The following is a 10,595-nucleotide window of genomic DNA, read 5'->3' as shown; positions in this document are numbered from 1 at the left end:
GAGAGACGGAAGTTCCCAGAGGGAAGAGTGAGGTGAAAGTTTTGATTTTTGCTTTTTTAAGTGGGAGAGATTTGAGCAGATATAAATGCTGATGGCAGGGATCCAATTAAGAAAAAGCTTGAAAATATTAGAGGGTAAAGTAACTGATAGTACAGGATCCTAAGAAGGATCCTGAGAACCCTAAGAAGGTAAACCAGCATAGTTGGAGTGCAACAGGGAGAAGAGAATATTCTTTTTAAAAACAGGAAAAGTGGGCTGGGGTTGTGGCTCAGTGGTAGAGCACGGGTGAGGCTCTGGGTTTGATCCTCAGCACCATGTAAAAATAAAGGTACTGTGTCCACCTACAACTAAAAAATATATGTTAAGGGGAAAAAAAAAAAAAGTATGAGAGACTGGGTGTGAATGAAGCTAGATTTGCACTTTTTATGGCAGGAAGTTCCCTAATGGTAGCTTCTATATCATCTGAAACAAAACAAGGACTCACTCAAAGTAAAAGAGATGATAGTGGGATTGAGGGTTCGAAGAATAAGGAAGGTTTGAGACAGTCATTGTCAAGGTTGGTGTAAGGAAATTTCCATGGAACCACACTGGACACGGGAAATCACATAAGGGAATTTATTAAGCAAACAGAGTGTCTCCCTGCAGGGTAAGAGAGAAAATGAGAGGAAAAGAAAGTTCGCTCACTAGAGAGAGTGGAAAGCCAGGAGGATAGAGAAAAGCAAGGAGGACAGACAGAAGGAAGGGAAAAGATGGCGGGGAAGCTACAGTAAAACAGTTGAATTCCGGTGGGCTAACAGGGGACCAATATCAGAGAAGGATACTTGCAAGCTGACTGATGAACCAATAGCTACCTGGGATTGACTAGTGGTTGGGAGGCGGGCAAAATGGCTGCACCTGATGGGCGGGAGAGCAGCTTTATACATTACAGTTGGGAGAAGTTGACCAGAGAAGATCAATAAGCTCACTGGGTGGGGGCAGTTGAAACCTACCATTGTGCAGGGGCACCAGACTGCCCTGTGGTTTTTATCTAGAAGCATTTAGCTGTTCAGCATGGGTGTTAACCTGTGTTGAGTTTTTCCAGTCTTAGGCTTTTGTCTGCATTTATCTAAGACAGAGGAGTCACAGATTTCAGGGTTCTAGGAAATGGTTTTCTAAATTGATAAACCTTGGCATCTAAGCTGAATAAATGGAAATGAAAACACAGGGGAATCTAATTCTAGGGAATAAAAAGAGTGGCCCCTAACCTGGTGGTCCTGGTGAAGATTGATTGTAGTGGGAAGATTGAAACAGCAAAACTAAATTTTTGAGGGATCATGATCAGAAATGGGTTGTCTGAATTGGAGATGAAGCAGATTTAATCCTAACAAAGATGGAACTATGTAGAAAAATGAAGTAGCATGAAAGAAACCATTTTGTAAATGAAATTGTATGACCAAGAGATGAGACACCTACATTCTTCTTACTGGCTATAAATTAGGGGTTCTCATAACCCTTCTCAGGCTCAATAATTGAGAACAGTTCACAGAACTAAGGAACATTTTGTTTACATTTACCTATTAAATAATACAACCAAGGAACAGTCACATAGAAAGGGTACATAGAGCAATGTGTGGTGGGGAAGGACATAGAGCTTCCCTGCTGCCTCTGGGGGTACGTACTGAACCCCAATATTTTGATTTGTTTACCAGCCTGGAAACTGAATTTCATTGTTTAAGACTTTTGATAGAGCTCAATCCCCTGAGGTTGTGGGTGGGGTGGAAAGTTCTAGTTGTCTAATCATTGGTATTTCTGATGACCATATCCATTCTGAGATTACTGAAGGTCTCCACCTTGAGGCACCTCATTAGCCAAAGCTCAGGTATGAATGAAGGGGGCTCTTTATGAATAACTAAAGTCATTCCTATCAGGAAATTCTGAGGGTTTTAGGAGCTCTGTGCCAGTAACTGGGACCATGACCAAAAACGTTTCTTACTAAACCACAGACATAGCAGAGTTCTATAATTAATAGCCCATCTCTTACTTTTATGCTGTATGTACAGTGATTGTTTTTAGTACATGAAAATAATTGACCAGAGCAGAAGCACCTTAGTGAATGTGGAAAATGGAGGAAGAAGGAATACATGTCATAGATAGAAGTGATTGAGATTTGAGAGTTGGAAGATGGTGCTGGTGAGGTGCCAGGAAGGAGACAGAACTTAAAATAACCATAAAACATCTCTAATATTATGTAACAATCTTTCAAGTGAGTTTATTACATTTCCATATCCTATGTTCATTTATACTATTTAGTGTTTCTTAACCTTCAAGTTCTCCAAGACCCTTGCCCTTTTTTAGTTTACCAAAATAACTGATGATTCTGCTCAAACCCCCAAAGTTAATTTTTGTTTCCAATTTTTAATTGGAATACAACATAGTCAAAAGCACTATGTAGAAATAGCAATTCCCTTCTTCCAGCCAATGATGCTATATCTCTGTTAGAGACATTTACTTCTGGGGCCATTATAGCTGATGCAAACTCAAGCAGAAAGGACTAATAAATAAAACTTGAAAGTGATTTCTCACTGAGTTCCTATTTGAAATCTTTAAGAATAAGTTGAATGACTGCTGGCATGAGTGATGGAGGCAGCCTTTGCATCAAAACCTACACAATCTAACTCTGCCTTCCCCATTTCCTGCTCCCCTCCCCCCTCCATGGCTCTGCTTGCTTCCCTGCTATGTACTTGAGACCATAGAATGAGAAACAATTCAGGTTTGCCTGACATATGTATATCACCTGTGGTGTGACTTCCCGTGCCTTCACCCCAACTCAGGATATTACAAAAATGAAATGATTTAAATTGCATTTGCTTTTTTTATTATTATTAGTTTAGTACCAGGGATAGAACCCAGGGGCACTTAACCACTGAGCTGAACCACCAGCCCATTTTGTTTTGTATTTTGAGACAGGGTCTCACGAAGTTGCTGAGGCTGGCTTTGAACTTGCCATCCTCTCTCCTCAGCCTCCTGAGTTGCTAAGATTACAGGTATGCACCACCGAGCCCGTTGCATTTGTTTTTAATATACAGACTAATTCCATCTTTTTATTTTACTTTCTAGTACTTCATCCCTAATGAGCAACTTGGTAGCCATCTGAAAATAATTTTCAAAACTTTTATTTATATATAAGAAATTTAATATGAACTTTCCAGGCATATCTCTCTGATATTATTTCTATTTAAATATCCTTTACATTTTATTTGAATTTCCAGTATAAGTACAAAATTATACAAAATTTAAACCAGTTTTATCCGTATCCTCTTCCCATTCCAGCCCATTGGGTCATGTATCTTCAGAGCAGTGTTAAAAGATTGAAATAGTTGATCCAAAGCAGCATTTTGATTTAATCAATGAGTTCATGAAAAAAAAAAAATGTTTTAAAAATTTTTTTTGGTTGTAGATGGACACAATACCTTTGTATTTATTTTTATGAGATGCTGAGGATTGAACCCAAGGCCTTACACATGCAAGGCAAGCGTTCTACCACTGAGCTGCAACCCAAGCCCCATTAAAAAAATTTTAAAAGATGTACTAGGGTCTGGGGCTGTAGCTCAGTGGTAGAGCGCTTGCCTCACATATGTGAGTCACTGGGTTTGATTCTCAACACCACATAAAAAAAATACTGTGTCCATCTACAACTAAAAAAAAATTAAAAAAAAAAAAGATGCACTAAACTTGTTACTGGGCCCAAGTGCAGTGCTCACCACTCAAAAGCCAATACTTGGTTGATGAGAATTGATGACGAGGAAATTAGTTTTATTCAAGGGCCAGCACCCTGGAAGAGGACTAACAACCACAAAGTCCCATTTAGGGAATTCAGGAATGAAGGGATTTTTAGGGAGGTGTTTTAGTCAGCTTTTTTGCTGCTATTACTAAAGGACCCAAACAACAATTTTAGAGGAGGAAAAGTTTACTGGGGGTGAGGGGGTTGGGGGGATGGAGCTGGGGAGGTGTTGGAGCTCATGGTTTCAGGGGTCTTAGTTCATAGAAGGCCGACTCCATTCCTCAGGGCTTGAGGTGAAGCAGAACATCATGGCGGAAGAACGTGGCAGAGGGAAGCAGCTCAGATGGTGATCAGGAAATAGAGAAAGACTCCACCCTCTGGGTACAAAATATATACCCCATACCCACGGCCCTAATGAACCACTTCCTCCAGCCATACCCCACCTAACTCCAGATACCACTCAGTTAATGCCTCACTAATTAGGTTAAGGCTATAACCCAATCATTTCTCCTCCAAATCTTCCTGCATGTCTCACACATGAGTTTTTGAGGGACATCTCATATCCAAACCATAACAGGAGGGAAAGGAGTAGCAGAGGTCTGTGGGGTCTTTTTCTCCAGGACGTGTGTCTCTTTTTTTCTTCTTTGGATGGAACATCACAGGGGAATTCAACCTCTTGGGGTTAGTTCCTATGGTTCCTGAGACAGACATACTACTTTTCTACAAGTTAAACTTCACAGTAATTTACATGCTTTGTGTTCCTCCATGCACAGGAACTAAAGGCTGAGAAGAGGTGTTACATATCCTGATGTTCTCTGAAGGTCTTCATATGTTCTGGGTTCTATGCACCTTAAGAAATATTATTTAGCAGTTAACATCTTAATCATTTAGGTGCTGCTTTTCTTTAGAATTTAGAATGCTAGGCAAAGGGATTGGTGTAAACTTGCAAAAGGCAAATGGAAGAGACATAACCTTACAAAAGACAACTCACAAAGCAGCAGCCACTATTACAAACTCAGGGCCACTCTAATCCATTCGTATTCTTAAAGTCACCTACTAAAAATTTAAGGTGACTTACTATGGGTTCTCTTTTTCTTTTTTTGCGGTGCTGGGGATCAGAACCCAGGACCCTGGGCTTGCAAGGAAAGCACTTTACCAACTGAGCTATCTCCCCAGCACCTTACAATGGGTTCTCTTCTTTAATTTCTTCTAAAAATTCACCAAGTCATTGATAGAGGCTTATTGTAAACATTTATCTATGAGCCATCAGTTCCTCTCTCTTTCTCTGTTTTCAAGCCCTGATATAAATGTCCCTTCAAATCATTGCATCGATGTCCACTATAAAGCCTCTTTGGGGAGAAAAAAAGTAAATTCCAGGAAATCCTAAGTTGACATCAGCCCATACTTAGAGTTTTTCAGCATGTGAAACATAGATAAACTACAACTAAGAAATATTTTTCACACAACACAGTCACATGCAGTTCATTTCAACTCAGAAATGAAACAACTTCAATTCTTCTCTCTGCTCCATCTCCCACGTGTAAGCTCATGGTCCACAAATGACAGAGGCAGGAGACAGGAAGCAGACCTCGGATCAGCAAACTTTCATTTATTCTGCAGCGAAATCCATCAGTCAGGCACGGGAGGGCCCATTTTCTGGGTAATGATCTGGCCCCCAGGTTATAGATAGAAGTCTGAGTTTTATACTTTCATTGGAGACTGCGGACGTGCAGGTTAGACAGTCAAGGGCTAGTTGTACATGTTAGAACTGTAACTTAGGAAGGTAATTGTAAAAAGGTTGAAACTCGTTATCTGGGGAGATCGGAGTTCAGATTCCCAGGGATGAGTATTCAAATCTCAAGAAAAGCCCATTGCTTTTCTTTCTCTGGGATCTGAGCTTCTATCTCTCCCAGTAACGGTGAGTTTAAACTTTTTACAACTGCCTTTCTGAGTTAAATTTTTTTAATTAATTTTTTTAAAATTTTTACAGACTGCATTTTTATTCATTATACACAAATGGGGTACAACTTTTCTTTTCTATGGTTATACACAATGTAGATTCACACAATTCATGTAATCATACATGTACATAGGGTAATACTGTCTGTTTCATTCTACTATCTTTCCTTCCCCCACCCCTTCCCGCCCCATTTTCCTCTACACCATCCAAAGTTCCTTTAATCTTCTCTTCTGTTCGCCACCACGCCACCTCATTATGTATGGTCATCCACTTATCAGAGAAAACATTCGACCTTTGGTTTTTTGGGCTTGGCCTGTGTCACTTAGCATGATATTTTCCAACTTCATCCATTTACCAGCAAGTGCCATAATTTTATTCTTTATGGCCAAGTAATACTCCATCGTGTATGATACCACAGTTTCTTTATCCATTCATCAATTGAAGGGCATCTCTGTTGGTTCCACAATCTAGCTATTGTGAACATCAATGTGGCTGTGTCACTGTAGTATGCTGATTTTAAGTCCTTTGGGTATAAACTGAGGAGTAGGATAGCTGGGTCAAACGGTGGGTCCATTCCAAGTTTTCTGAGGAATCTCCATACTGCTTTCCAGAGTAGCTACACCAATTTGCAACTCCACCAGCAATGTATGAGTGTGCCACACCAACACTTATTATTGCCTATGTTCTTCATAATAGCCATTCTACTTGGAGTTAGATGAAATCTTAGGGTGGTTTTAATTTGCATTTCTCTAATTACTAGGGATGATGAGCTCTTTTTCATATATTTGTTGATCACCCATATATCTTCTGTGAAGTTCCTTAACCCATTTATTGATTGGGTTCTTTGTATTTTTGGTGTAAAGTTTTTTAAGTTCTTTTTAAACTTTGGAGATTAGTGCTCTGTCTGAAGTGTGTGTGGAAAAAATTTTCTCCCACGCTGTAGGCTCTCTTTTCACATTATTGATTGTTTCCTCAGCTGAGAAAAAGCTTTTTAGTTTGAATCTATCCCAGTTATTGATTCTTGTTTTTATTTCTTGTGCTATGGGGTTCTTGTTAAGGAACTCTGGTCCCAAGCCAACATGATGGAGATTCAGGCCTACTTTTTCTTCAATTTGGTGAAGGGTCTCGGGCCTAATTCCTAGATCCTCGATCCATTTCGAGTTGAGTTTTTTACAGGGTGAGAGATATGGGTTTAATTTCATTTTACTGCATATGGATTTCCAGTTTTGCCAGCACTATTTGTTGAAGAGGCTACCTTTTCTCCATTTTAAGTTTTTGGCACCTTTGTCTAGTATGAGATAACTGTACTTATGTGGGTATGTCTGTGTCTTCTATCCTGTACCATTGGTCTACCTGTCTATTTTGGTGCCAGTGCCAAGCCGTTTTTGTTACTATTGCTCTACAGTAGAGTTTAAGGTCTGTTATAGTGATACCTCCTGCATCATCCGTACTGTCCAGGATTGCTTTGGCTATTCTGGGTCTTTTGTTCTTCCAGATGAATTTCATGATTGCTTTTTCTATTTCTATGAGAAATGTCATGTGGATTTTAATTGGAATTGTGTTAAATCTGTATAGTACCTTTGGAATTATGGCCATTTTGGTAATATTAATTCTGCCTATCCAAGAACATGGAAGATCTTTCCATCTTCTAAGGTCTTCCTCAATTTCTTTATTCAATGTTTTGTAGTTTTCATTGTAAAGATCTTTCACCTCTTTGGTTAGATTGATTCCCAAGTATTTTATTTTTCTGAGGCTATTGCGAATGGAGTTGTTTTCCTCATTTCCCTTTCAGATGTTTCATCACTTATGAATAAAAATGCTTTAGATTTATGCATGTTGATTTTATAGCCTGCTATTTTGCTGAATTCATTTATGAGGTCTAGAAGTTTTCTGGTGGAGTTTTTTTGATCCTCAAATATAGAATCATGTCATCAGCAAATAGTGACAGCATGAGTTCCTCATTTCCTATTCATATCCCTTTAATTTCTTTACTCTAATTGCTCTGGCTAGTATTTCAAGGATGATGTTGAATAGAAGTGGTGAAAGAGGGCATCCCTCTCTTGTTCCAGTTTTTAAAGAAAATGCTTTCTGTTTTTCTCCATTAAGAATGATGTTGGCCATGGGCTTAGCATAAATAGCCTTTACAATGTTCAGGTATATTCTTAGTATCCCTATATTTTCTAGTGTTTTGAGCATGAAGGGGTGTTGTATTTTGTTGAATGCTTTCTCTGTGTTGAAATAATCATATGATTCTTAACCTTAAGTCTATTGATGTGATGAATTACATTTATGGATTTCCAGATTTTGAACCAAACTTGCATCCCCAGGTTGAACCCCACTTGATTGTGGTGCAATATCTTCTTAATATGTTTTTGGATGCAATTTGCCAGGATTTTGTTAAGGATTTTTATGTCTATATTCATCAGAAATATTTGTCTAAAGTTTTCTTTCCTTGATGTGTCTGTCTGATTTGGGTATGAGGGTGATATTAGCTTCATAGAATGAGTTTGGAAGGGTTCCCTCCTTTTCTATTTCCTGGAATACTTTGAGAAGTATTGGAATGAGTTCTTCTTTGAGGGTCTTGTAGAACTTGGCTGAGAATCCATCTGGTCCTGGGCTTTTCTTGGTTGGTAGGCTTTTGATGGCTCCTTCTATTTCATTGCTTGAAATTGATCTGTTTAAATTGTGTATGTCCTCCTGGTTCAGCTTGGGAGGATCATATGTCTCTAGAAATTTGTCAATGTCTTTGGTATTTTCTATTTTGTTGGAGTATAGATTTTCAAAGTAGTTTCTCATTATGTTATGTATTTCAGTGGTGTCTGTTGTGATATTTCCTTTTTCATCACGAATTTTAGTAATTTGAGTTTTCTCTCTCCTCTTTGTTAGTGTGGCTAAGGATTTATCTATTTTGTTTACTTTTTCAAAGAACCAACTTTTTGTTTTGTCAATTTTTTAAATTATTTCTTTTGTTTCAATTTCATTGATTTCAGCTCTGATTTTAATTATTTCCCATCTTCTACTAGTTTTGGTGGTTTCTCTTTTTATTTTTCTAGAGCTTTGAGATGTAATGTTAGGTCATTTAGTTGTTGACTTTTTATTCTTTTCTTGAGTATGCTCGATGCAATGTATTTTGCTTTTAGTACTGCTTTCATAGTGTCCCAGAGATTTTCATATGTTGTAACATCATTGTCATATACCTCTAATAATTTTTTTATCTCCTCCCTGATGTTTTCTATTATCCATGCTTCATTCAATACCATATTATTTAGTCTCCAGGTATTGGAGTAATTTGTTTTTTATTTTGTCATTGATATCTAATTTCATTCCATTATGATCTGATAGAACACAAAGTAGTATCTCTATTTTTTTGCATTTTCTAAGGGCTGCTTTGTGGCATAACATATGGTCTATTTTAGAGACAATTCCATGTGCTGCTGAGAAGAAAGTGTATTTGCTCATTGATGGATGGAATATTCTGTATATGTCTGTTAAGCCTAAATTATTGATTGTGTTATTGAGTTCTATGCTTTCTTTGTTTAGTTTTCATTTGGAAGATCTATCCAGTGGTGACAGTGGTGTGTTAAAGTCACCCAGATTATTGTGTTGTGGTCTATTTGATTCCTGGAATTGAGAAGGATTTGTTTGATGTACATGGATGCACCATTGTTTGGGGTATAAATAATATGTCTTCCTGATTTATGGTTCCCTTAAGCAGTATGAAATGTCCTTCCTTATTTTTTCTGATTAACTTTGGCTTGAAGTCCGCTTTATCTGAAATAAGGATGGAAACCCCCACTTTTTTGAGTCCATGTGCGTGGTAGGTTTTTTCCCATCCTTTCACCTTTAATCTGTTAATGTCCTTATCTAAGAGATGAGTCTCTTGAAGGCAGCATATTGTTGGCTTTTTCTTTTTAATCCAATCTGCCAGTCTATGTCTTTTGATTGATGAGTTTAGGCCATTAATATTCTGGGCTGTTATTGAGATATGGTTTGCTTTATCAGTCATTTGGGCTTATTTTTGTTTTTTAACTAGATTTGGTTTTTCCTTTGTTTGGTTTTTCCTCTAAGGTAGTTCCTCCCTTTGCTGACCTATAATGTTGTTTTTCATTTCCTCCTCATTGAATATTTTGCTGAGAATATTCTGTAGTGCAGGCTTTCTATTTCTAATCCTTTTAACTTTTGTTTATCATGGAAGGATTTTATTTCATCTTCAAATCTGAAGGTTAGTTTTGCTTGAAATATGTTATTCCAGGCCTTTCTAGCTTTTAGGGTCTGGACTGAGAAAACTGCGGATATCTGTATTAGTTTCCCCGTATATGCAATCTGATGCTTTTCTCTTACAACCTTCAAAATCCTATCTTTATTTTGAATGTTAGGCATTTTCATTATAATGTGGTTTGGTGTGGATCTGTTGTGATTTTGTGCATTTGGTGTTCTATAGGCCTCTTGCATTTGATTTTCCATTTCATTCTTCAGGTTTGAGAAATTTTCTGATATTATTTCATTGAATAGGTTGTTCATTACTTTGGTTTGTATCTCTGTGCCTTCCTCAATCCCAATAATTCTTAAATTTGGTCTTCTCATGATGTCCCATAGTTCTTGTAGATTCTGTTCATGATTTCTTACCATCTTCTCTGTTTGGTCCACTTTATTTTCAAGATTAAAAATTTTGTCTTCATTGTTTGAGGTTCTGTCTTCCAAGTGATCTAGTCTGTTGGTGATGTTTTCCATTGAGTTTTTTATTTGGTTTATTGTTTCTTTCATTTCTAGAATTTCCATTTGGTTTTTGTTTTGTTTTGTTTTGTTTTGAGAATCTCTATCTCTTTGTTGAAATGATCTTTTCCTTCCTGCAATTGCTCTTTCAACTGCTTATTA

This window comes from Sciurus carolinensis, chromosome 4, assembly GCF_902686445.1.
Source record: "Sciurus carolinensis chromosome 4, mSciCar1.2, whole genome shotgun sequence".
NCBI lineage: Eukaryota > Metazoa > Chordata > Mammalia > Rodentia > Sciuridae > Sciurus > Sciurus carolinensis.
This window is presented reverse-complemented; position numbering follows the sequence as displayed.